Here is a 24,619-nt window from a genome sequence, read left to right on the forward strand (position 1 = left end):
ATTAAATGTAAATTTTGGGTCTGCTAGCTTGACGTTAACCTAGCAGACCCACACCTGTTTGCGAATATCTCGAAAACGAAATGAAAACCTAAATTATCTTTTGTGGCCCTAAAAAGCACCTAAATAGCTCCTAATTTTGATATATTTTTTATTTAAAATAAAATGAAATTTAAGTTATGGGTCTGCTAGCTTGACGTTAACCTAGCAGACCCACACTTTTTTGCGAATATCTCGAAAACCAAATGAGCACCTAAATTATCTTTTGTGGCCCTAAATAGCACCTAAAATGCACTTAATTCTCACACAACTTAAACTTATTTTTGAGCACTTGGGTCTGCCAGCTTTACGCACGTATCTTATCCTACTGTTGCTGTTGTTTAGCGATAAGGCCACTACCCGAAGGTTTTAGGGAGTGTTATAGATGTTGATGGTCCTTGGTCGGATATAAATCCGGTACGTTCCGGTAACAAGCACCATTAAGGTACTAGCCCCGACCGTGTCGGGAACGATTTATTATGACCACATTAAACCTTATAGGCGGCGAATATTCAATGAAAACAATTGATCTAATAATATGAAAATATATGCATTTCAATATTTAATTTAAAACTTAAACATTAAGACATATGTGGCATCAATAAATGCACCTGCTTATTTCGTTAAGTGCTTAGATTGTTTCATGCCAACTGTAACAATGAGTAGAAAAAATTTGTATTTTAACTTTTAATTTGCCTAGTAACAATGTTTTGCTAAAAAAATTAATAAAGCTTATGAAAAAATATAAAACTTGTATAGAACAAAACAAAAAAAAAAGATTTCCTAAACGTGAGAAAATTTAAATGTATGCATATCCGGCGGATGCTATTCGAGGGTGTTGCGAATTGATTTGCGACAAAACAGCTGCGGATTGGAATTTTATGATTTTCTGGATGCATTTTTTAAGCATGCAAAGCTTATTTAATTCAAATTTGATAATAAGAAATTTGAAAACAAATTTATTTGGGCGATTTGGCACTGTGTAATCAGGGCCCGTATTACGTTTTACGACCAGTGACTGAAAATTATTTTCACTTAACGATAACTATGCAAGTAACAAACCATTTCGAAAATATATAAAAAGTTATGAATCTAAGAGGTACTATTAGTCGCTTTTTCACATATGTTATTAATTCGATCCACAATTTTACAGCTATTGTGATTTAGAAAATGAGTTTCGAACACGGATCGTAATACAGGCTCAGGGATATGACGCGAGCCCTAGTTTGTTCAGTTTTTGACATTAAACTCATCTTTTGCCTCAGTTGCAGTTCAGAGGCCCAGGCGTGTTCGGACAGAATCGGAGATCTATTTGGTCTTCACTTGCATGTATGTCGTCTGACTGAGATTCAGCAAAAACACGCAGTTAATCAGTTCTCGCTTGTACTTCATGCAGTTGACATGTGGAAACTCTATGCTCAAATGTTCCTTCAACATTGCTGTGCATACACAACAATACAAAAATGTGCACCTCTCGTTTAATCACGCAATTTATGTCTTATTAAGGCCCGGTTTTACAGTAGTTGTTTAAGCTAAGCTTAAACTGTAGTCATATTTAAACTCCAGTTAAACTACAAAGCAGTTTTTCAGTCACAGTTTAAGACCGCCATTAGGTACGATTTTTCGTAACGCAGCATTGGTTTTTTATTATCTAAATAATTTTTAGATACGGCAACCGCTGGATTTTGTTTACCCAACAAACATGGAAAAAATATTACTCCAGCCGTCGAGAAATATATATATAGTTATCATGTTGTTGAATATCATTCTTGAAACACTATCCAATCTTTGGGAAAATTTTGTAAAATTTATAATTCACGAGTTAATCTGTAACATCATTCTCAAATTATTCTCAACAATTTGGGAGATCTTGAGAAGTTTATAGTTCTCAAATGAATATATAGTTGATATGCTACATTGGACATCGAGTTGAGGTGGAGTTCAAAGCCAAAGCTGTTTATTGTGAGAAATGAACACGTGATTGTAGCATACGAACGAAAATAACGGATACGATGACTAGATTTTAATCCTGCGAATCGGCCTCTTAGGCTCAGCTGAAATTTCAGTTTAAGCAGACTGAAAAGCTGCAAAATATGGTAAAGCGAAGTTTATAGTAACGATTTTTCCAACGATAAAAGTTGGTGCGGTCATTGCTTCCCACTAAAGCGAGTATCAAACGAATAAACTGCACACAAATATATGTATTGTGGTGAATGTTGACATCACTATGGTGTTAGTAAATAATCAAAACAACAAAAACAGCAAGCAGCCACATTTATGTACAAGGCAACGAAGAATATTCCACAATCATAACCAGCAGCTCGAAGTGAAGAGATATCCCACATACATACATATAGTCATCAGCTAAGAGCAGAAGTTGTTACTCACACATGCACACGCATATAAGTAGCTAAATAAGGTCCGTCAAGCTGGACCTCCCCCCCCCCCCCCCCCCCCCCCCCCCCCCCCCCCCCCCCCCCCCCCCCTCCCACGATGGATTCGAAATTTGGTAGGCCAGGTATTATGTGCTATTTATGTGCTATTTTGTTCCCAAAATAAACAATTTTGTGCTCAAAATTTAAGTACTTTTTTTTAACCTCAAAATGGGGGACCCCCCCCCCCCTCAAACAAAAAAATTTAAATGTGGGAATTATGTGCTCAATAGTGCATAAAAGAATTCGGTTTTTGAAACTTTTAATGATTTTTTTAAAACTTCAAAAGTGGGGGGTCCAGCTGGACGTCCAGCTAGACCCCCCCTCATAAGCACTAGTTTAAACAAAAAAATTTAAATGTGGGAATTATGTGCTATTTACGTGCTCAATAGTGCCAAAAAGAATTCGGTTTTTTGACAATTTTTAATGATTTTTTTAAAACTTCAAAAGTGGGGGGTCCAGCTGGACGTCCAGCTAGACCCACCCTCATAAGCACTAGGTCAAACAAAAAAATTTAAATGTGGGAATTATGTGCTATTTATTGGCTCAATAGGGCATAAACGAATTCGGTTTTTTGACAACTTTTAATAATTTTTTTAAAACTTCAAAAGTGGGGGGTCCAGCTGGACGTCCAGCTAGACCCCCCTTATAAGCACTAGGTCAAACAAAAAAATTTAAATGTGGGAATTATGTGCTATTTACGTGCTCAATAGTGCCAAAAAGAATTCCGTTTTTTGACAACTTTTAATGATTTTTTTAAAACTTCAAAAGTGAGGGGTCCAGCTAGACCCCCCTCATAATAACTAAGTCAAACAAAAAAATTTAAATGTGGGAAGTATGTGCTATTTACGTGCTCAATAGTGCCAAAAAGAATTCGGTTTTTTTACAACTTTTAATGATTTTTTTAAAACTTCAAAAGTGGGGGGTCCAGCTGGACGTCCAGCTACACCCACCCTCATAAGCACTAGGTCAAACAAAAAAATTTAAATGTGGGAACTATGTGCTATTTATGTGCTCAATAGTGCATAAAAGAATTCGTTTTTTTGACAACTTTTAATGATTTTTTTAAAACTTCAAAAGTGGGGGGTCCAGCTGGACGTCCAGCTACACCCACCCTCATAAGCACTAGGTCAAACAAAAAAATTTAAATGTGGGAATTATGTGCTATTTATGTGCTCAATAGTGCATAAAAGAATTCGGTTTTTTGACAACTTTTAATGATTTTTGTTAAACTTCAAAAGTGAGGGGTCCAGCTGGACGTCCAGCTACACCCACCCTCATAAGCACTAGGTCAAACAAAAAAATTTAAATGTGGGAATTATGTGCTATTTATGTGCTCAATAGTGCATAAAAGAATTCGGTTTTTTGACAACTTTTAATGACTTTTTTAAAACTTCGAAAGTGGGTGGTCTAGCTGGACGTCCCCCTCATAAGCACTAGGTCAAATAAAAAAATTTAAATGTGGGAATTGATGGACCTAGCTAAATAACCAAGTATGCGAACAACTGTTCCATGTCGTTGAAAGTCTAGACCTTAGGAGAAATATGCGAACGATGCAACAGAAAGTATAAAAACTGAGATATAACTAATAAGATTTGATTTAAATACGCTATTAGTTATGAGGTATAATTGTGGAGTACTACTCCCAAAGTAGTCTAAATAAAAACCATTTTGCAATACTGAATATTGGAGTTAATTATTTAGTTCAGCGATTCGAACGTTAGCAGAAGGTTTAAAATAAGCAGAATTCCCCAAAATTCGTTACAGTATTTTAATACTTGCTCCTGTTACGTGGTCACGGGAGTATTTATCTAATATTCCTCTAATATATACCCTACTTCAGTGTTAGTTTGGAAAGGATGAGAAGATGAAAGAACTTCAAGTCTCTAGTGATGAACAAAACTGCAAATCAAATAGAGAACTAACAAACCTTTGAGATATTTTCTTTGTAGTTTATTGGATAGTTGCTACTCAAATTTGTATATGAGCCGCTATTTTAGAAAGTGTCATATACAAACTTTTTTTAAGTGGGATATTTATTTGTACTAAAATTTGCACTAGAAAAAATTGTACTTAGATATGAATGTTTAATGTTTGTGTGAACACTTTTTAAATCGTAAATTCACGTGAAAGCTACTGTTTGCTGTGCACATGGCATATCACTTTTAAACAATGAGTTATCAAAGTGAGAGGAGTCAAACTTTTAATGAATGAAATAATAAATAATGATAATAAAAAATCACACTGTGTGACAGTAAAAGAAAACTTTTTAACACGCTTATATTAGCTTCACTTGTATGCAAGCTTTTTTGTAACTCTCTGAGCTAGGCGCGCAAAGTAGATTTAGACCCATCTAGCGGCAATTATTGAAGACTCGCGGAATTGGTTAAATAACTCGCTACAAAACGAGTTGTGCTTAATAGCGGAGACACGTCCCTGATTGTAGATCATAAAACGGTTTTTAGTTTTTTTTTAAACTATATTTATGTATATTATTGTTAGACTTACTAATGTTGCATGCATAGTTGAGGGGAAAATATACTTACCCCTTTTCACAGGTTGAGGCATGTATATCTGTTTATTCTACGAACAGAACATTTTTAACGATATGCAAATGTAAGTTTTACTGATTTAGGTGTCTTTAAAAAACTACCCTTATCGTATTTTACGATCACGGATGAAAACCCAAACACTGACTGAGCTATTCAAATTTGTATGAAAACAAAATTTGAAAAACTATAAAATTGTATCAAAACGACTGTAAAATGTTTACTTGGCCATTGTATTCTAATACGACTGTAACGTATGTATGTAGTTCGCAACCGATTTGAAGCTTTTGGATGGACACAACTTCATTTTTTTTTAATTGTATACACTTTAGAATGTGTGTGGATTTGTGTGTATTCACCCAACAAACTAAATTTTTTTGTTTAGTGGTTTGTTGAGTAAGTACACAAAAATTTCAAAAAGTGTGTATGTAATTTTAAAAAACTGGTAAAAAGCTTAAGATCGAATGGGAACTACAAAAGTTATCGTCATATGAGATAACATTTGCCAAGTAAACATTTCTGAGTCGTTTTGATACTATTTATTTATTTATTTTATTGAACCCATAATTAATTTTCAATTCTGATGCTAGTCAGGTTTGGTACACTCTGCATATAAATTAGTGCATACAGATAGCACCAAAATTGACAAACTCCCAAAAAAATGTGAAAAAAGTTGGTTCATTGGGAAAATTTTCGCAGTTGTGTTAAGTTTTCCTGTTGATATGTATATCGTTGTAAAGGTCGTAATCTCTTCTTATAAGATCCCCAAAATAAACTGAGAATCGGCTTATAACCAACAAAGTTATAGGCTCGTAAGGGCGCAGAGGTACGAAAACCCGGTGTTTTACCTGTAACTCACGAAATTAGAGGTGTCCGGGGAAAATCTTGTATGCAATCATTATTAGATCTTCAAGATCTACTAAAATAGTAATATAGTTTAAAAAACTAAAAAACAGTTTGAGTTTTAGTGTCTACAATCCATTTAGATATCTGATGTTGATAGCACCGAATCAGAGAGGTTCGTGTCTCCGCTATTAAGCACATCTCGTTTTATAGCTAGTTATTTAACCACTGCCGGGAGTCTTCAATAATTGCTGCTAGATGGGTCTAACTCTTCTTTGTGCGCCTAGCCTAGAGAGTTACAAACATACTAGTGAAGCTAATAAAGCGTGTTAAAAATGGTATCACTTAAGTTTTAAGTTTTCACACAGTGTTATAGGTGTAAGTAATAACGCAAACGCATTCCAAATCTTCATAATTGATTTACAGCAACAATATTGTATGCATTTAGTTTAGCTGGAACGGTCATGTACTTGCATATACATATGTATAGATATCTACATACTCCAATAAAAATAATTTGCCTGTGAACATTTTTCTCTACTTTGTAACATGTAATAAAATTCACATGAACATACATAAAAATCTAGCCAATTTCGTATGCAAAGCTTTTATGCACAATTTTTCGCACATTAGGATGACTCAGTTGGAAAAACTAACATGAAGCGTTTCATAGTCATAAGTAAAGGAGAAATTTTTGATATGCTGGTTGTAAAACTTTGGACTACCCTAATACTATGTAAAGTGCTGATAGTTACATATATGTATTCGTACTTTTATTCCCTCAATGCATAGTTGAGCGATGACGAATGGCGACAAAAATAATTAACACAAACAAATCCCGTAAACACCACTTTTATAGAAAGTGCAAACGCACGGCATTCGGCACGTCATTAGTTGAGCTTATTTATTACGATTTTTCAGCATTTCCAGCAGCGTGGCGGCTCATAATTAGATGTAACTGTAATTAGACGCAACTGCAAATTAGTATATAACTTTTATATGGACTTTTAATAAACTCTACCATTTTTACATAACTTATTTTATATCCCGTTTTTACGAAAATATTTATAAGTTTTACTTACATGTGACCCGGCCTATGAAAAGGTGGCTTATGACTCAAAAAAAAAAAAGAAGAGCACAAATGAAAGAAGAAATGCATTGTTTATCTTTAACAGCTGTTTCTCGCAATTTCTTTTTGGAGTCATAAGCCACCATTTCATAGGCCGGGTCACATATGCACTCTTAAAATTTATCTGCTTTACTTAGTACAAGTTAAGACTTAAAAGGTTAGGCTTGTCGACTGGTGAGTAAAGTATCACCCTATCTCGGCTGCCGTTCCGAAAACGCCCTATCTCAGAAAACTTTTGTATAACAGCCCTATTTCAGATTTTATTTTACAAATGCCCTATCTGAGCTTTAATTCAATACATTTCGACATTAACTGGGGCGTTCAAGAAACAAATTCTGAGATAGGTCGTTTTTGAAGCGAATTAGGAAGTACGATGTTTTTTAACTGGCAGCCCAGATAGGGTGATATTCCTCTCAGCCGTCGATGTTATTACTTTAGAAAGGAGACAAAAAGGTGATACAAATATTTTTGTTTTTCAAAAGTTGAGGAAACTATTGTTTACTCCATAAAGCTGGTATTTGGGCCAAATGATATTCGTGTATAATAGAACGAAACATTTAGCAGCTCAGGTTAGGAAACCACGAAAATCACTGCATGGGGGACTAACCGAACTTCCTTTCCTATATTCTGCGTGCTCCCCCTACCACACCGAACATCCTGTGTTCACTCCCCGGGCAAAGCAACATCAAAAATTTCGAAACAAGTTTTTTCAATTAGAACAAAGTGAGATCGCCCTTCGGCAGTGATTTGGCAAATAACACGAGTGTATTTCTACCAAGAAAAGCTTCTCCGTGAAAACGCATCTGCCTTGCAAATGCCGTTCGCAGTCGGCTTTAAAGATATAGGTCCCGTCCCACCAAGTTTTAGGAAATATTAAAAAAAGCACGGCGCAAATGGGAAGAGAAGCTCGGTCTTAAATCTCTTCGGAGGTTGTCGCGCCTTGAATTTTTTTTATAACCACTGTTAATAGCCGTGGTTCATTTTAGACAAAAGTTGGAGAAATCCGTTGGAATTAAGCCTAAGCCTTGCTGAAGAAATCAAAATTCATTGAATAGCGAGATTAAAGTGGCTTCGATGACGAGAAGTGGGCGAGCAAGTGCAAGTTGCTGTATGTACACTGCTGATCATTTGAATAGGCTCAAAATTGGAAAAGTTTTATATTCGTACCTTATGAAAGTTTATAACAATGAAGGACAACGCCGAATACAAACATCAAAAGTACGTGTGTACTGAATGGCGAAACAGATTTGGGCGAAAACTGAAACACTGCTTGCTTTACTGAAGGCCGACTCTCTCTACCTTCCCCTTTCTCCTCTCGTCCCTTATATTTCAATTTCCTTTTCTTAATCCTGTCTTTCCATTCCCTCTTTATCCCTATCCGTTTCACTGTTCCCTCCAACACCCACTAAAAATTCAGTCTCAATTATTTTTGACCAAATAGACGCAGTTTCGGCTAAAACGAAATTTCCTTTTATAGATGAATAAATGCAAATTAAGAATAAAACCATATTCAGTTATGAACCCATGGAGATGATCGACAGCATGTGTGGAGCATTCAATGGTTGATATGTGAAGAATGTGGTTTTTAGGCTTATTTTGTTTTCATATCAATTTCTTTTTATTGATTTTTTTTTTTAATTTCGTAATAATTTTAAATTCTCCTTCCTCTGTAGATTGAAATGTGATATATTTAAAATATACTCGTATTGGCATTGACAATAAATAAGGAGGGCAACTCGAAAATCGTCCAGAGTTTACGATTTTCCATGGAATGCCCCACATTTACAATAGTGGATAGCTATATGGCTAAAAAAAAGAAAACCATCAAACGGTTAAATGAGTATGCAATTAGCAACCATAGAAATGATTGAGTTGGATACTACATTTCTAATTGCTAACATTGCAGCGGCTGCGCTGGCAAGGCCATGTTATGCGAATGAAAGATGACGCTCCGGCCAAGAAAGTGTTTCTATCGGAACCCACCTATGGAAGCAGAGATAGAGCGAGGCCCCCACTCCGCTGGAAGAACCAGGTGGAAAACGATTTAAACTCCCTTGGTGTGACGAATTGGTGCTGGTTGGCAGAGAGAAGGAGTGACTGGCGCGCCTTGTTGGACGGCCATAACCGTTTAAACATTTAAGCGCCAATTAAGTAAGTAACATTGCACCAACATATATATACATATTGTAACGAATTTTTGGAAATTCCTGATTATTTTGCGGCTTCTGTTAACGTTCGAATCCCTGAACTGTCGAATAAATAACTCAAATATTCAGTATAACGAAAAGTCCTTTATTTAGCCTACTTTCTGGATAGTACTTTACAATTATCGCGTACTTAAGTAAAGCGGCTTAAAATCAAACAGATTAATTTTCGCTTGCACCGCGCTGCTTTTATACTCTCAATTAGCATCGTTCACCTATTTCTACTAAGGTCTAGACTTTTCACGAACAAGCCTTCTGGAACAGTTGTATCTCTTACTTGGTTATTTAGCTATATGCATGTGTATGTGTGAGTAACGGATAAGCAGAAGATAACGTCATATGTGATTGTTTCTCTTTCTTCTTCGCTCTTATCTGCTGACTACATATGTGAATGTCAAATAATCTATTCGCTTCAATCTGCTGGTTATGTAAAAATGTGTGTGTGTAAATGGCTTATTGTCGTTGTGATTATTTACTAATAGCATAATGATGTTAATATTCGCCACAATGTGTATCTACATAAAAATTTAACATTAGGTATATTCTTAAATTCTAAATGAAAAACCAAAGTAATGCTGTTGTCATATTTGTAAAAAAAAAAGTTATTGAAATCATATTTCATAATCAAAACATCATCAAAACAAGAAGGTAATAACGAAGAAGGATGGGTAAAAACTGTCCAATTAGGCGAAATTCAATTTCCAGTATAGAGATCGTAATTGGAAGGTACCTTTCTTGAAGGCTTCAAAGAACACCAAATTCAGTGTTGGTATACTACTGACAGCGCTCTCAGCTCTACATTTCGCTCCTTGTCCCTCTTCGAATGATCGAAGAACGTTGTGGCTGATACTCAGGCAACGTTAGCAAAATTACTTCAAAACATTCCCAATAGATCTCTCCTTCTTTGGTGCGACCTAAAAAAAAAGAAGCTTCGATCAGTCGCTTTCGTGTTTATGGCTTCTCAATTTGAAAGTTTTCAAATTCAGTAGAATCGCGAAAAAGTTAACCAAAATGTCCTAAGGGTAGTTTACTTTTCTGAAATATTAACTTTTCCAAGCGGGTTTCAAATTAAAAAAAATCAGTAATAAACATAGTTTTTGGGATAAAACACAGTGAATATATTTAAATGACTAAGTTTTAATCATTACAGCGCATAAACTTAGATTTAATTTGTACTGGCTGATTTCAAGTTCACAGAACATACATATTAATTTATTCACATTGTAAATATCGACGAGCCATACGAAAAGTAACACTTTAAAATTTTTTTACAAAGAAATCCTGTGAAAAACAGTTTGTGTTACTTTTCGTATGGCACGTCGATATGTACTTATTAATTTGTAGGAGCTGGTTTAAAGAAGCAGTCGAGACTTGTTTTTTTTTTTTTTTTTTGTAATAGCTTTTGACAATTTTCGGCCGCATATTAATAAGATCTGATACCTGATTTGTATCATTACTGTTCTCATACCACTTTATCAAGGTATTGATGCATCCAACTGCTGCTTCCGAAAAACTCACTTTCTCTTGTTGCATATCTTGCTCGATAGCTGGTTCGTCGTTATCATTATCGAACACTTTGCAATATTCGTCACCTTCCGTAACTTGAACGACGCGTCGTCTCAATTTTCGATGTCGTCAATGCTGATGTCAACACCACCGATCTTTGACAATAACACAGAAATAGGGGAATACCCGCACTTGTTTTTATTGCCAAACTAACGTTTGAATTTGAAAAAAGCTCCGAAAAGTTAACCAAATAGTTAACTTTTTAGAGCGCTACGTGAACGCTCAAGCTCGGTTAACATAGCTGAGCATTTAACTTTCTCGAGAGTTAACTTTTTCGCGATTCTACTGTACTTGTCAAACTTGACTGCAACGCAAAAGGAATCGAAATGCTACTCTCAAATATTTATCAACTGGTACTTAATTTCAAAATTGCTATTTAAAAGAACGTTCAGTGTCAATTGATAAACAATACTCCAAAACAAAGAGAGCGAATAATTACACACTTTTTAGATCTTCATGAATTACACTAGCTTAGTAATGCTATTTCATAGCACGCAACTGTGCATATGTACCAGTGGTGGATCGGGAATCGCAGCATAGAGAGCGGTTGAGTTTTAAGAGAACATGATCAAAAACAGCTAAACTTTTGCCGCTACCAATCTTTGAGACCAAATGTTTTAAGAAAGTGATAAAATTTGTAATACAGTCTTTTTTTATTGGCATCTACTTCTAAGTGCGTAGAAATTCCCAGCAAATGTTTTAAATGTCAAAAATGTCGATTAAATAGATATATTTCATAATCATCATATATATTATTTCTAATTGCTATTTTTATGTACGGGTCCCTTTTTCGCTCTTATTTGGAATCCAAATCTATAAATAAAGTTTTGGTTGTAAAGATGGAGATTCGGGCTATTAGCGAGCTTTGTGCAATTTTGGTCGTAGTGCTTTTGTTTAGCTATATTTTATTAAAATAATTTGTTAGAAATAAACGATTCTGAGCACACAAAGAAATCTATTTGTACTATGGCACTATTGTGAATATTTGCACTGCATTACAGGCAGTTGCCAGTAAAAATTCCAGTAAAAATTTTCATAAATTAATTGTTCTAGAACTTGAAAAAAATGTATACTTACTGACTGCATTTACTAGTTGATGCTCTTTCACTCTCCAGCTTCTGATACACAGCTCTGCATTTTCTGTTAGTATTACGACAGATAATAGATTGCATGGTCGGATGCTTTAGCCGAAAGAAAGTATCCACTTCGCTTAAATTCTTTGTACCAGGGTTTAGACCAACGAAGCGAGTTTCACAAAAAACATTTTGTTTTCTCATTCGCTGCAACCCGGGGGGCGATTTGCTCCATTTTGTGCCATCTTTGCCAACGTAAAATGCTTCATTTCGTTCCTCGTTTTGCTGTTCATTGGCTTCATCATCTGCGTCATCAACTCCTTCCTCCGAGCTCAGCTCGACATCCGAATCGCCGCCGTCCCACCTTCAATTGGATATACCTTTAACTCAACGTCAGAATCAAATTGGTCTTTCATACCGCCCTCTGTAATTGTGGCATTGTCTCCAGGTTTATCTAAGGCAAAGTCGGTTGCATCATTCTCGATATTGAATTTCTTGATAATTTCTGAGAAAAAATATTTCAATGCCTACTTGATTAGTAAATTTGAAATTTTGAAATAAATTCCCAACTTCCCAAGTGTAAAACGTACGCAAGCTGCAAAAACTTAGAGGATTTACATATGTAAATACTGCTGCGTTATGTAGCTAAAGCTTGCTGCTGCGGTGAAGGTTAATTGATTGATAGAAAACAGCTGATTTCTGTTGATATTTGATAAGAGACTTTTATATTGGTCGCGCAAGATGCGCACGGGTCCGGCTCGTATAATATATTATCAAATCACTATATTGGAAGCTTTTAGTGCAAAATTAATAACAATCCGATATATTTTTGTATATTTAGGGGCGTTTGGCACCATATCCCCGCCAATGATAAGCACTACATATGTATGTATGTATATGCAATCATTCCAATTCTTTGGCGGTAGCACGAACGTATTAAATTACAAGAGAATCGATGCGTTAGCCGCTAGTGGCGCTTAAGGGCGGAAGAGAAGTAGTAACGCAACAACAAATAAGAGGCGCACATAGCATGTATGTATGTACATATGTGAAACCAGCAGAACATACATACATAAGTAGCGTATAGCACGCCTTCAAGGCACGGTTGCCACACCATGTTTTCATTTGGGACCAAAATCCATCGAAAAACAGGACCAAATCTCAGAAAAAAGGACCAAATTTTTGATACAAGTAATTCACAAAAGTGTCGTAGTCTTTATTAAATATAAAATTTCAGGATGTTTCCATGGTTTCCTATACAAAATTTTAATAAACTTAGCGAATAGGAGACTTAATTCAAACTGCACAAACAAAAACATTACTTTTAGGTATTATATTTTCAAATTCCTAGGATAAGTCTATGACAAAGCTCTTAGTTCCAGCATTATGTTGTTAATTGGAAGAAATGAAATGTATAGCGCAGTTAGGTTTTAATAAAAAAAGGCTCAAAAATTTGCGTTTTGGTGTAGCCGAACTATGAGCAAACTCAGTACATAAATCATAAATGATGCTTACTTTTTCCCCTGAACGTTGAAATTTCATACCATAGCCTAGATTTAGTAAGTGTGGTTTTTGAAAAAACTCACATTTACTGAATCTAGCCCCAGGCTTTAGATTAAAAATCAAATGTCTTAAAAGTTTCAACTGTGCAATAACGGAACCTGATTACATTCAAATAGGTACTAGAAATTAGTTGACAGCGGTGTTATTGAAGTTTATGGGATCCTGTAGCTACGAGAATAAAACACAAAACACTTCTTTCGAAATCAAATCTTTTTTACATTTTCTTCAAAATCTTTATATACAAAAATCACTTGTCACGTTGATTGTCCGCGATGGACTCATAAACTACTGAACCGCTTTTGAATTTGTTCTGCACCACGTGTGTAGTTTTATCTAACTTGAAATATAGGATAGGTTATATCTCAGTTTATAGTCGCAATATTATTTTATTGCAAAGTTTTTTTATATGTTTATACGTAATAATAAAATGTTACGTATACGCACCGGCACTCATATTTTCATGTGGTGCGGATATACTTCCATGTAATTGGTTGGTGTGTAATTAAAAAACGTGCTTATCAATAAAAAATATTATAGCGAATGTTATCAAGTATAGCACATCACCAGGGCGGGCGAGAGGGGGGGGGGGGGGGGGGGGGTGGGGGATTACCCCCGGACCCAGGGTTTCTGAGGGGGCCCGCGATTTAGAAGTACTAAGACATTTTTTTTAATTCAGGAGAGTCTTTAGTTGTTCCATGTGAAATTTTTAAGCCGAATTTCAAAAGCAACGAATAACTGCATTTCGTTTTAATATTATAGTACAGTGTGAAAAATAAAAATCTATATATTAAAAGAAAGGCTAAATTGTGTGTTAGTTGATCGCCGGTGTTTGAAGAGATGCGATGGTCGATTTTGTTCAAACGTGGACCCTGGTACCCCTAGAATGTGTTTATATAATATGGATATCAAAAAGCTGTTGATGAGTGCTTCAGTACAGGGTAATATATTATAACGCTTGGTGACTAGGGTCTCAAGATATAGGCCAAAACGTGGACCCGGATACCCCTAGAATGTGTGGGTAATATGGATATGAAATGAAAGCTGTTGCTGAGAGCTCTAAAATAATTTTCATTGTGATATTCGATTTAGTCGCATCAACCTGGCAAAACCGATAAATATGCATGCGAAGCCGAAGTAGAGACATGAATTAATAATACCCACATACCTATTTACATACGTCCTATTCGATTTGCCTGAAATGTGGTATATAAATTTGCCTATATTAGTATTTACGATCCTTTTTTTCCGGGAAGTAGACCAGAGACGGACTGGGACTGGGATTAGGACTAGTACTGGGACTGGGACTGAGACTCGGAGTGGGACTGGGACTGGAACAAAATACATACCACCCTCTGGGACAGGCAATATGGGATGAAGAAGAATGAGAAGAACGTGAGAGAAGAGAAAAGAGAGAAGGAGGCTGAGAAAGAAATAGAATGAGACGAATATGGAGATAGATGAAAAATGAAGAAGGGATTAGTGTATAAAAGGATCAGGAAAAAGTGAAGAGGGGTGGGGGGAGGGCAGAGTTAGACGGAAAATGCTTATTAAAATGTATGCAGATAGGCCAAATTTAGGGTAGGACCACGTCTGCCGGGTCTGCTTGTCTGAATATAAAAGTAAATTTGTTCAATCGCGATTCGTTATTTATTTATGAAGTTACCGCTTTTAAGAAGTATTCCTGCCTTACTTACAGTTAAAATATTTTTTATGCCAAGCTACTTAGTTTCCAAGTATTCAGCGTGCTTTAACACCACAATACTCCTGCAATTTTTACATAGGATTTCTTTGTAAAAAATTTTGAAGTGTTACCAAACATAACACCAATTAGTTTCATTATTTTACTTAGTTTTAAATTCAAATTTTAACTCGACTGCCATCGTAATGGCTCCATCAGTGGAAAGCCCTGCCAAATTTCTTAGAGGCACACGTGCATTTGAGAAAAATTTTCTTAGCTCAACTAGTGAAAAAAATCTATCACGAAAAGTGTTTGATAACCGATCGTAATATCTGGATACTAAAGCAAGAATTTTTTTTGATAAGTCCGTGTAATGTGTTTGTCCTTAGATTTATCACTTTTCTTATTAATGCCTCGCCTAAAATATCCATATACTACATAAGTAAATTGAAAATTATATGTGGGTTAATGAAAGTGTGCCAATTGTTGTGAACAGAGTTGTGAATTTTAACTTCAGTGAAAAAGGAAGAAAAGTACCAAAATCGTGGCTACTGCCTAAAAAGTACCAAAATTGGAAAAAAGGGACGAGTGGACCAAATGGGGTTGGAAGGCACCATTTTTGGGCTAAATGGACTAAAAGTGGCAACCGTGCTTCAAGGTACTTTTCCACTTAAATTTTGTATGTACTTTACATCCAAAGTGTAATTTGAGTAAAGTAGTGTTTTTTATGGAATAATATGCATACATAATTCAAAAAAAATATTGCAAAAACCAATAAATTTGATTAAGCTATGAAATAAATAAAATTATGTACATACATAGAATTACATAAAAATTTGATACAAAAGCCATGTATAATGCAAGTGAATTCGCATACGCGCCAGCTGTAATACATCAATTTATAAATAGCCACTCCAACGCCGCATTTCTTTTGCATCGATCATTGTTGCATTGCCTTATTTGTTTTATGTTAATGCGGTTTGTTGTTGTACCATTATGGTAGCCATTGCTGTGCTTGCATTCTGCGATGTGCTTCTGCTATTTTTCGCCTGCTTTTAATATTCAACTTACGCACGAAGTTTTCAAGCAGTCCGGATTGTTGCCAAGTGGCTGCGCTACCATTAACACTGCTATTATTATTGGGTATGTTGTATTAATGTTGGTGCTGATTTTTACTTTTGCCTACAGAAATGAAATTGGCGGCCACTGTGATGTAATGGTAGCGTGCTCCGCCTACCACACCGTAGATCCTGGGTTGGCGACCAGGCAAAGCAACGTCAAAATTTTAGAAATAAGGTTTTTCAATTAGAAGACAATTTTTCAAAGCGGGGTCGCCCCTCGGCAGTGTTTGGCAAGCACTTGTCTTGCAGATGCTGTTCGTAGTCGGCATAAAACAAGTGGGTCCCATCCCGCCAATTTGTAGGAAAAATTAAAAAGGAGCACGACGCAAGTTGGAAGAGAAGCGCGGCCTAAAATCTCTTCGGAGGTTATCGCGTTTTTTTTTTATAGAAATGAAACTCTATTAAAATGCTTTTTAAATACGGTATAGCGTTACAAACTGTTCATAATCACTACTAATTAGTACAAGATGGCAATTTTTTTGTTCAAATACCAATTTTTAGGAAAGCCCATGTGTAATGTCACGCCCCTTAGAGAAAAATCTAAATTTGTAATATATTTTGTTCTGAGAGAAGAAATAGGAGAGAGATTGACAAAGAGAGAAATGGGAGAACATCTAAATTTGCAATATACGTATGTTGTTCTTAGAGAAGAAAAAGGAGAGATATTGAGAATGAGAGTAATGGGAAGAGCGACGAAATTTTTTCAATAATTGTACGCCAAAGGTTTGTCAGAATTAGGGTTGTTCCGATACCGCCTTGTGCTCGGTATCTGTACTCATGAAGGGGATCAATAAATGTAGTCGATATCAAATAAGTATCGAGGAAAAGTACTCGATGCCTACTCGTAACCGCAAAGAACTGTTTTAGACTTGGTTAGGTTAAGCTAGAAACAAATAAAATAATTATAAAAAAATTTTAGTTAAACGGTTTTATTGAAAGCAATACTTACATTAAGTAATAATAATACTAAAAGCAAATTTCTATTGATAGTCATAAGTAAGGCCAACTAAAACTTAAGATGGAGACATTGGTGCTTTATCGGTAACCTTATAAAAGCTGATTCGACCAACCTTATGAGAATCAATTCAATCGATTATTGGTGCTGCTAAGGTCGTAACCGTATCGTAGCCAACCAATTGGGTTTTGGTTTACCATCGTAACGATAAACAGCTGATTACGTTAGGGATACAGCGATGCGACATACGGCTTTAATCAGGTTATGCTACGTCTAACGTTTTTAAAAATTTTATGCGCCCAACGCTTTTATTTAATTGTCTGATAACCGCAATAGATTGATGGGAGTGTGATGACTACTACCTAGGAGTTACCTAATTATTTTCTAGCTTTTAGTATTATTATTACTTAATGTAAGTAAAAAAAAAAATAAATGTAAGGCGCGATAACCTCCGAAGAGATCTAAGGTCGAGCTTCTCTTCCAATTTGCGTCGTGCTCCTCTTGATTTTCCCTACAAATTGGTCGGACGGGACCTACATGTTTTATGCCGACTCCGAACGGCATCTGCAAGGCAGATGAGTTTTCACTGAGAGCTTTTCATGGCAGAAATACACCCGGAGCGCTTGCCAAACACTGCCGAGGGGCGACCCCGCTTAGAAAAATTTCCTTCTAATTGAAAAACCTTATTTCTAAAATTTTGATGTTGCCTTGCCCGGGGTGTGAACCCAGGACATACGGTCACACCACGCTACCATCACACCACGGTGGTGTAAGTATTGTTGTCAATAAAACTGTTTAACTTAAAATTTTTTTTAAACTATTTTATTTTCAAGTTTTTAGTCTATTTAATTGCCTATTATTTCTCATTAGTTCATTTATTAACTCATTATTACAAGGACTATTTCCTGACAATTTGTTACAATCTTAGTCCTCAATACATAATCCTTCCAAAGACGTTACTCGACTCAGCGTCAGGTATGCTCGTCCTTCCTCGAACTCCAAAGTATGTAATATTTTTTCCAAATATGAGCCAAATCGGACCACAAATACGATTATTTTGAATATCTCGATCCTTGCTCCACCTAGCGGGAGTATTTTCACAAATCGAATTCTATTCCCGTATATAATGTATGCGTTCCAAATATGAGCCATTTCGGACCACAAATACGTTTTTTTGAATATGTCGATCCTTGCGCCACATAGCGGCGAATTTCTTTTCATAGGTGGCTTTCTATTCTTGTATGTATTATGTGTTCCAAATATTAGCCATTTCGGACCACAAATACGATTTTTTTTAAATATCTCGATCCTTGCGCCACCTAGCGGCGATTTTCTTTTCATAGGTCGCTTTCTATTCATGCATGTATTATGTGTTCCAAATATGAAAAAATCGGACCACAAATACCATATAACTAATAATAAATACGACACAAGCATTTTTTTGTGTAAGGAGAATGTTTATGACGACGAAATTTTGTATGTGAATGGGCAAGGCAAAATAAACTTCACTTGCCAAGTCTGGAGTTTCGTCATATTTATAAACGCAACATCTTGGTTGATTGTGGCGATGTTACTGGAATGCATAAGCTTGTGTTACACGCATCTATATGATAAATTTCATTGTTCCTTGGCCTTTAACAGGTATGGTACAATCAGAGCTCATATTAGCGAAACATTGTACATTAATCAGGCTCACACTTACATTTCGGACTCACCCATGCCATAGGCAAAGTGGTTTGACATCAAAAAGTAGTGTAAATAACTGATAAAACCAAGTGCAAAAGACATGTAATTTTTTCCAATTTCACCTACCTTGCATTAAAAGAACAAAGTATGTCATAACTCAAATATCAATTGACTAATGTTGAAATGTGAGATTTGACCTATATTATTAACAAATTTGTCGATAGTGCAGTTATATGTGCTCGAATTTGGCTGCATGTCAATGTATATGAGATACTTAATGGTCACATACTTGTAAGCGTATTTATTACCTTTGACTTTGACATAAATTTGCGACCGGAAGTTGCACGTGTGCTCCAAATTCAAAGAGCAACAATTTCAATTACTTATGCATAGGACTTATAGTACATACATACATACACATGCGCAGATATACTCAAGAACATGCGGCTAAGTTAACAAACTGCTCAAGTTTTGGTCTATATAAAAACAAATGTTGACATTCCTCAATAAGCTAATAGCAAATAGCCAGCTCATCACAGTATGTATGTACTAAGTGCTTGCCAACTTAAATTTTTTTTTACTTTTTTCCTATCGGGTAAACAATAAATTTGTTTATTAATAAGTAGCTTTAGTTTCTTTAGTTTAGCATTTCTTGCCTTTCCTTAATTTTAGTGTAAAATTTAAAACGATTTTTAAATAAATTACCACTGAGCTTGAGACTTGGAGCCTGGACCATGGAACCTAAGAACAGAGCCGTATGAAGCAAAAAAGCACAAACAGATGCTCAGTGATATCCACAAACAGGCGACGGACGTCTATGCCAGGAACTTCCCGCTGAATCCAGTTCTTAAAGAAAAATACCCAGAACCCGTAGAAGAGGAAATGCGCGTCACTCTAGCTCAACTTCGAACTGTATGTCCTGCTTACAAAATTGTCACCACATGACACCAACCATCTCTTCAATTGTAATGTGGAACCAATGCCTGTAACACCCCCCTCACTATGGTCCACGCCTGTTGAAACGGTCGCGCTTATTGGATAGGGCTAGGCACTGCTACAACAACAACTATGGCTTCGAACCTGATGATAGTGTAATAAAATTAATTTAATATCTTATTAGGTAGGCTTTTAGCTCCTTGCCACACGTAAATATTGTAGCGCATTTTGGGAAATTCCTGATAATTATTTTGCAGCTTCTGTTAACGTTCGAATCTCTGAACTGTCGAATAAATTACTTATATATTGAGAATAACAAAACGTTCTTTATTTAGACCACTTTGGGAGTATAAATTCACAATTACAATTATCGCGTACTTCACTATGGCGTATAAAAATTAAAACTTGTTGATTATCGCTTGATAATCGCGCTGCTCTTATGCTCTCAGTGAGTCTCATTCACCTATTTCTCCTAAGGTCTAGACATTTCACGAACGTGCATTCTGGAACAGTTGTATCTCATACTTGGTTATTTAGCTACTTACATGTATATCTGTAGTTTATATTTTTCGTCTAGCTATATGCATGAGTAAGAGTCAGTAACAGCTTCTGCTCTTAGCTGATGATAACGTGATGTATGATTGTTTCTCTTTCTTCTTGGCTGTTATCTGCTGACTACATATGTGTATGTGACATAATCTCTTCGCTTGAGGCTGCTGGTTGTGTGTGTGAAATAGTCGTTGTTGCCTTTTATGTATGTGTGTAAATAGCTTACTGTCGTTGTGTTTATTTACTTACAGCATAGTGATTTTAGAAATGCTAATATTCGCCACAATATGTAATCACTTGTACTTAAAGAGAGTAATTAGCTTCAGCGCCTGCCTTATCCCTAAAAGCATTAATCTGTTAAATTTGTCAATTCGCTGACACTTTATTTTTAAAATATGTGTTCTTATGTACTATTGACGAATGTGCTATATATCCATTAGGGTGTTGCTGTTACAATTCAATTTTTATCTTCTTTGCCTTACATGAGAAAGAAAAAATAGAAAATTAATAAAAAACTCCATGCCATTTACGGGCTTAGCTCATTAAAAAACAAATTTTCTCATACAATTTGCATAGGAAAATTTAATTTTACTCCAAATTGGTCTTTGTTATCAATAAACTTCTTTCTTCTTATTGCGCATTCTTTTGGCAGACGTTTCGACTTTCCCTTTCCTACTCAAAAAAAGGAAAGGTGTTGGTTGGACAGAATTTGCTCCTGTAAGCTTTCCGTTGAGATTTAAAAATTTTCACTTGCATGAAAAATCGATAATTTTAACAAGGTACGTCTGTAAACGACCTACATTGTTTTTATTAGTCTACATTTTTTTTGTAAGAAATAACTTTTTCCGGTTAGGTTAGGTTGAACCGGCTCGCATAGACTGAATGTGCCCATAGTGTTGCCAGAATTTATTTGACGACCAAACGGAAGAACCCCAATCAGGTGCCAAGACATATGTTATAGAATAACTCCGTCCTCTTGGCAAAAATTGCTAGATTTTTCTTGGATCCAGCTTAATTGCTGCCTGGAGATCTGGCAACTCTGCCGCCCCCAATAGATGGAGCCTTGACCTGGCGAGCGCAGGACAGGAACACAGTACGTGCTCAACCGTTTCTTCCTGCTTTCACTGACGAGACTTCTTCAAATGGAAGAAAGAAAATAAAAGTTCACGTTCACATCTATAAATATTTGAATGCAACACATGCATTCGATCAAATGGGGAAGTTGACGCACGCACCAAAAGCGGAAAAGGGTAATAAAGAATAAGAAGCCCAATACGCAATAACAAAAGAAAGAAAAAAAAAATATGAATATGTCTCATCAGCAAACTCAACCACACCCAATTCGTTTAAAAAATGGACTTCATACTTGTTCATTAGGGTGGCAAATAATTCGGTGAAAATAAACCGAACTCAAATTTTGTAGGGATAGCTTAAAATTGATAATATTTTTTTACGATTTCATCAATAATAAAATAAAATAATATTGGCGAAATTAAATAAAAAAATAGATATTTCCAACAAAGGTACTTGATCGTCGTAAATAGTATAAACTAACTGCAAAAATTAGGATTTCCGACTCTTTTTATAAATATAACATATTTCCATTACAATTCGCGAAAACAAATCGATAACTTTTACCCTCCTAACTTTCATAACTACAACTTTTCCATAGCAAACCAAAAATCGTCGATAGAATATCAATAAATCATAGATAACAAATCGATAAATTACCGATAACAAATATATATACCTAACGCTTACAATCTGGACCCACCCATATCGTGAGCGAAGACATTTACTTTTCAAAAACTTCAGCGGTCTTATTATGTAACTCGATTCGAAAAAAATAGGGATTGAAGGGCTTGACTTGCGCAATACAAAGCTGTATAGCTTCTCTACTGTCAACCTCACCTACACGAGAGGAACTCTGTTACAAATATGAATGTATCGTACACATATTTAGCCGGCGAAACTGTGGAGACGCCCAGTTCCTCATGGGACTAGGGTACGGGGCGGGATGACCTAGAAGGTTTCATGTGGTCATACCAAATCGTTCCCGAGATGGTCGAGCTAGTACCCAATGATGCTTGTTACTGGAACGTGCCGGACATATATCCGACAAAGGATCATCAACATCGATAAGACTCCCCAAAACCTTCGGGCAGCATCTTCATCGTTAATACAACAACAACAATTTTGATTTGTCAGCTTTCGTTCGGCGCCAGGCCAATTACACAATAAACACAAACAACAACATCAGCTTTGAAATCCAGCGAAGAATTGCTCGTGCCAATAAATGCTACTTTGGACTAGGTAGGCAATTGAAAAGTGAAGTTCTCTCTCGGTAAATGAAAAGCATGCTCTACAAGTCACTTATCGTGCCTGTTCCGCTATAAGGTGCAGAACAGGCATGCTTAACGAACGAAACGATATCATTTCGTTACGATAATCAACGTTAATAAACGAAACGAAGTCATTTCGTTTCGTTTATTAACGTTAAGAACGCCAAATTAACGAAGTCACTTCGTTTCGTTTATTAACGTTGATTATCGTAACGAAATGATATCGTTTCGTTCGTTAAGCATGCCTGGTGCAGAAGCAAGCACCATGACACCATCAGATGAGGCGACTGTTGGAGTGTTCGAGAGAAAAGTTCTTCGAAAGATTTACGGACCTGTATGCATTGGCGACGGCGAGTACCAATGAAGATTTAATGATGATCTAATAGCTTTACGCATACACCATGTTAGGCGAATGAAAGATGATGCTTTGGCTAAGGAAGTGTTTTTATCGGAACCCGCCTATTTAAGCAGAGGAAGAGCGTCCGTTGGAAGGACCAATTGGAAAACGATTCAAATACAATATAATTGGCGCCAGTTAGCAGAGCGAATATTATATCGAACAGCCAGGCGGCCCTGCGTGCCTTGCAATCCTATACAATTACATCGAAGCTGGTGGATGACTGCATTGAAGTCCTTAATGGCCTAAGAGCCAAAAACAAGCTTTTGTTAGAATGGGTTCCCAGACATCAGGGGAATGAAGGTAATGAACATGCAGATTACCTAGCGAAGCGGGGTGCTACAGCAGCATTCTATGGGCCAGACCCCTTTTGTGGACTCACAAAAGTACTCACCAGGAAAACCTTAAGTAACTGGGAAACAAAAGAATGCAGACGTCACTGGATTGATTACCCAGGGCAAAGACAGGCCAAACTGTTTATACTTCCGGCAACGAAAGTATCAGCCAAGCTCATGAATATAAGCAGGGAGGACCTACGAACTCTCACTGAGTACTATACGGGACACTGTGGTCTACGATATCACCTAAGTAATTTAAATCTATCCGATACTCAAATTTGTCGTTTCTGAGAGCTGGAGAATGAAACGCCTGTTCACATTCTCTGCGAATGCGTCGCTCTGGCAAGGCAGAGACTCTCCAATCTAGGCCGTGTGACTCTTAATCCCCATGTGATATGTAGTAAAAAGCCTGCAGAGGTACTTAGGTACATTAAAAGCCTACAAATACAAAATCATGCCTAATAATAATAATAATAGCAGAGCGAATAAGCGACTGGCGCACCTTATTGGACGGCCATAATCATTTAAACTGTTAAGCGCCAATTAAGTAAGTAAGTACTTGTACAGTACAAGAGAAATTTCACATTTAAAGGTTGATCTGTTCATACAGTGTGCTTGGACCATGGTATGAAATCTGAAGAGATTCAAACTTTGATGACAAGGATATGATGTCTTAAATGCCATTTTTTTTCCACCACTTTTTCACATTTTTCTCGAAGGCATCATCAAGGGTGAAAATCGAAATAAACGTTGCAGACGTAATTTTATAGTTTCCCAAATAAACATGAGAAACAAATTTCGTTTGAATACTCGTATAAGACTTTAGTATGGGTGATAATAATTTCAAAAGGGTGTTCAAATTAGATTTAAGATTAGACTTAGATCGATTCGTATTGCGAACGATAGCTTAGACGAACGATTTGTCTCTGCGCGATTTCGTCTAGCTTGAGTATTCACTACATTGGTAAAAAGGAAGGCGAATGGTTTCTCTTTTCCCACACCATCCTTCTTTACATAACATCCAGAATATAGTCAGTATTCAAGCTTACTACCAAACTGAGCTCAGCAAAATTACGTACTACTTTTGAAGCTGCGCCTAGCGAATTAGATTAGGCTGAAATTACCAACGATTCGCAAATAAGCACTTAAATGTATGGATTTATTTATCCGCATATCTGACCCTGAGGCAGCCTTTGCTTTTAATTATTTACATTATATACTT

At 36.2% G+C, this 24,619-nt stretch overlaps 1 protein-coding gene across 15 annotated transcripts in view; it reads left to right on the forward strand.

Annotated features, from left to right (window-relative positions):
• Window positions 1-24,619, forward strand: part of bun (bunched) — a 594,108-nt gene that overhangs the window by 62,010 nt on the left and 507,479 nt on the right. The window lies entirely within an intron of this gene.

Source organism: Eurosta solidaginis, chromosome 2 (genome assembly GCF_040869045.1).
Source record: "Eurosta solidaginis isolate ZX-2024a chromosome 2, ASM4086904v1, whole genome shotgun sequence".
Taxonomy (NCBI): Eukaryota; Metazoa; Arthropoda; class Insecta; order Diptera; family Tephritidae; genus Eurosta; species Eurosta solidaginis.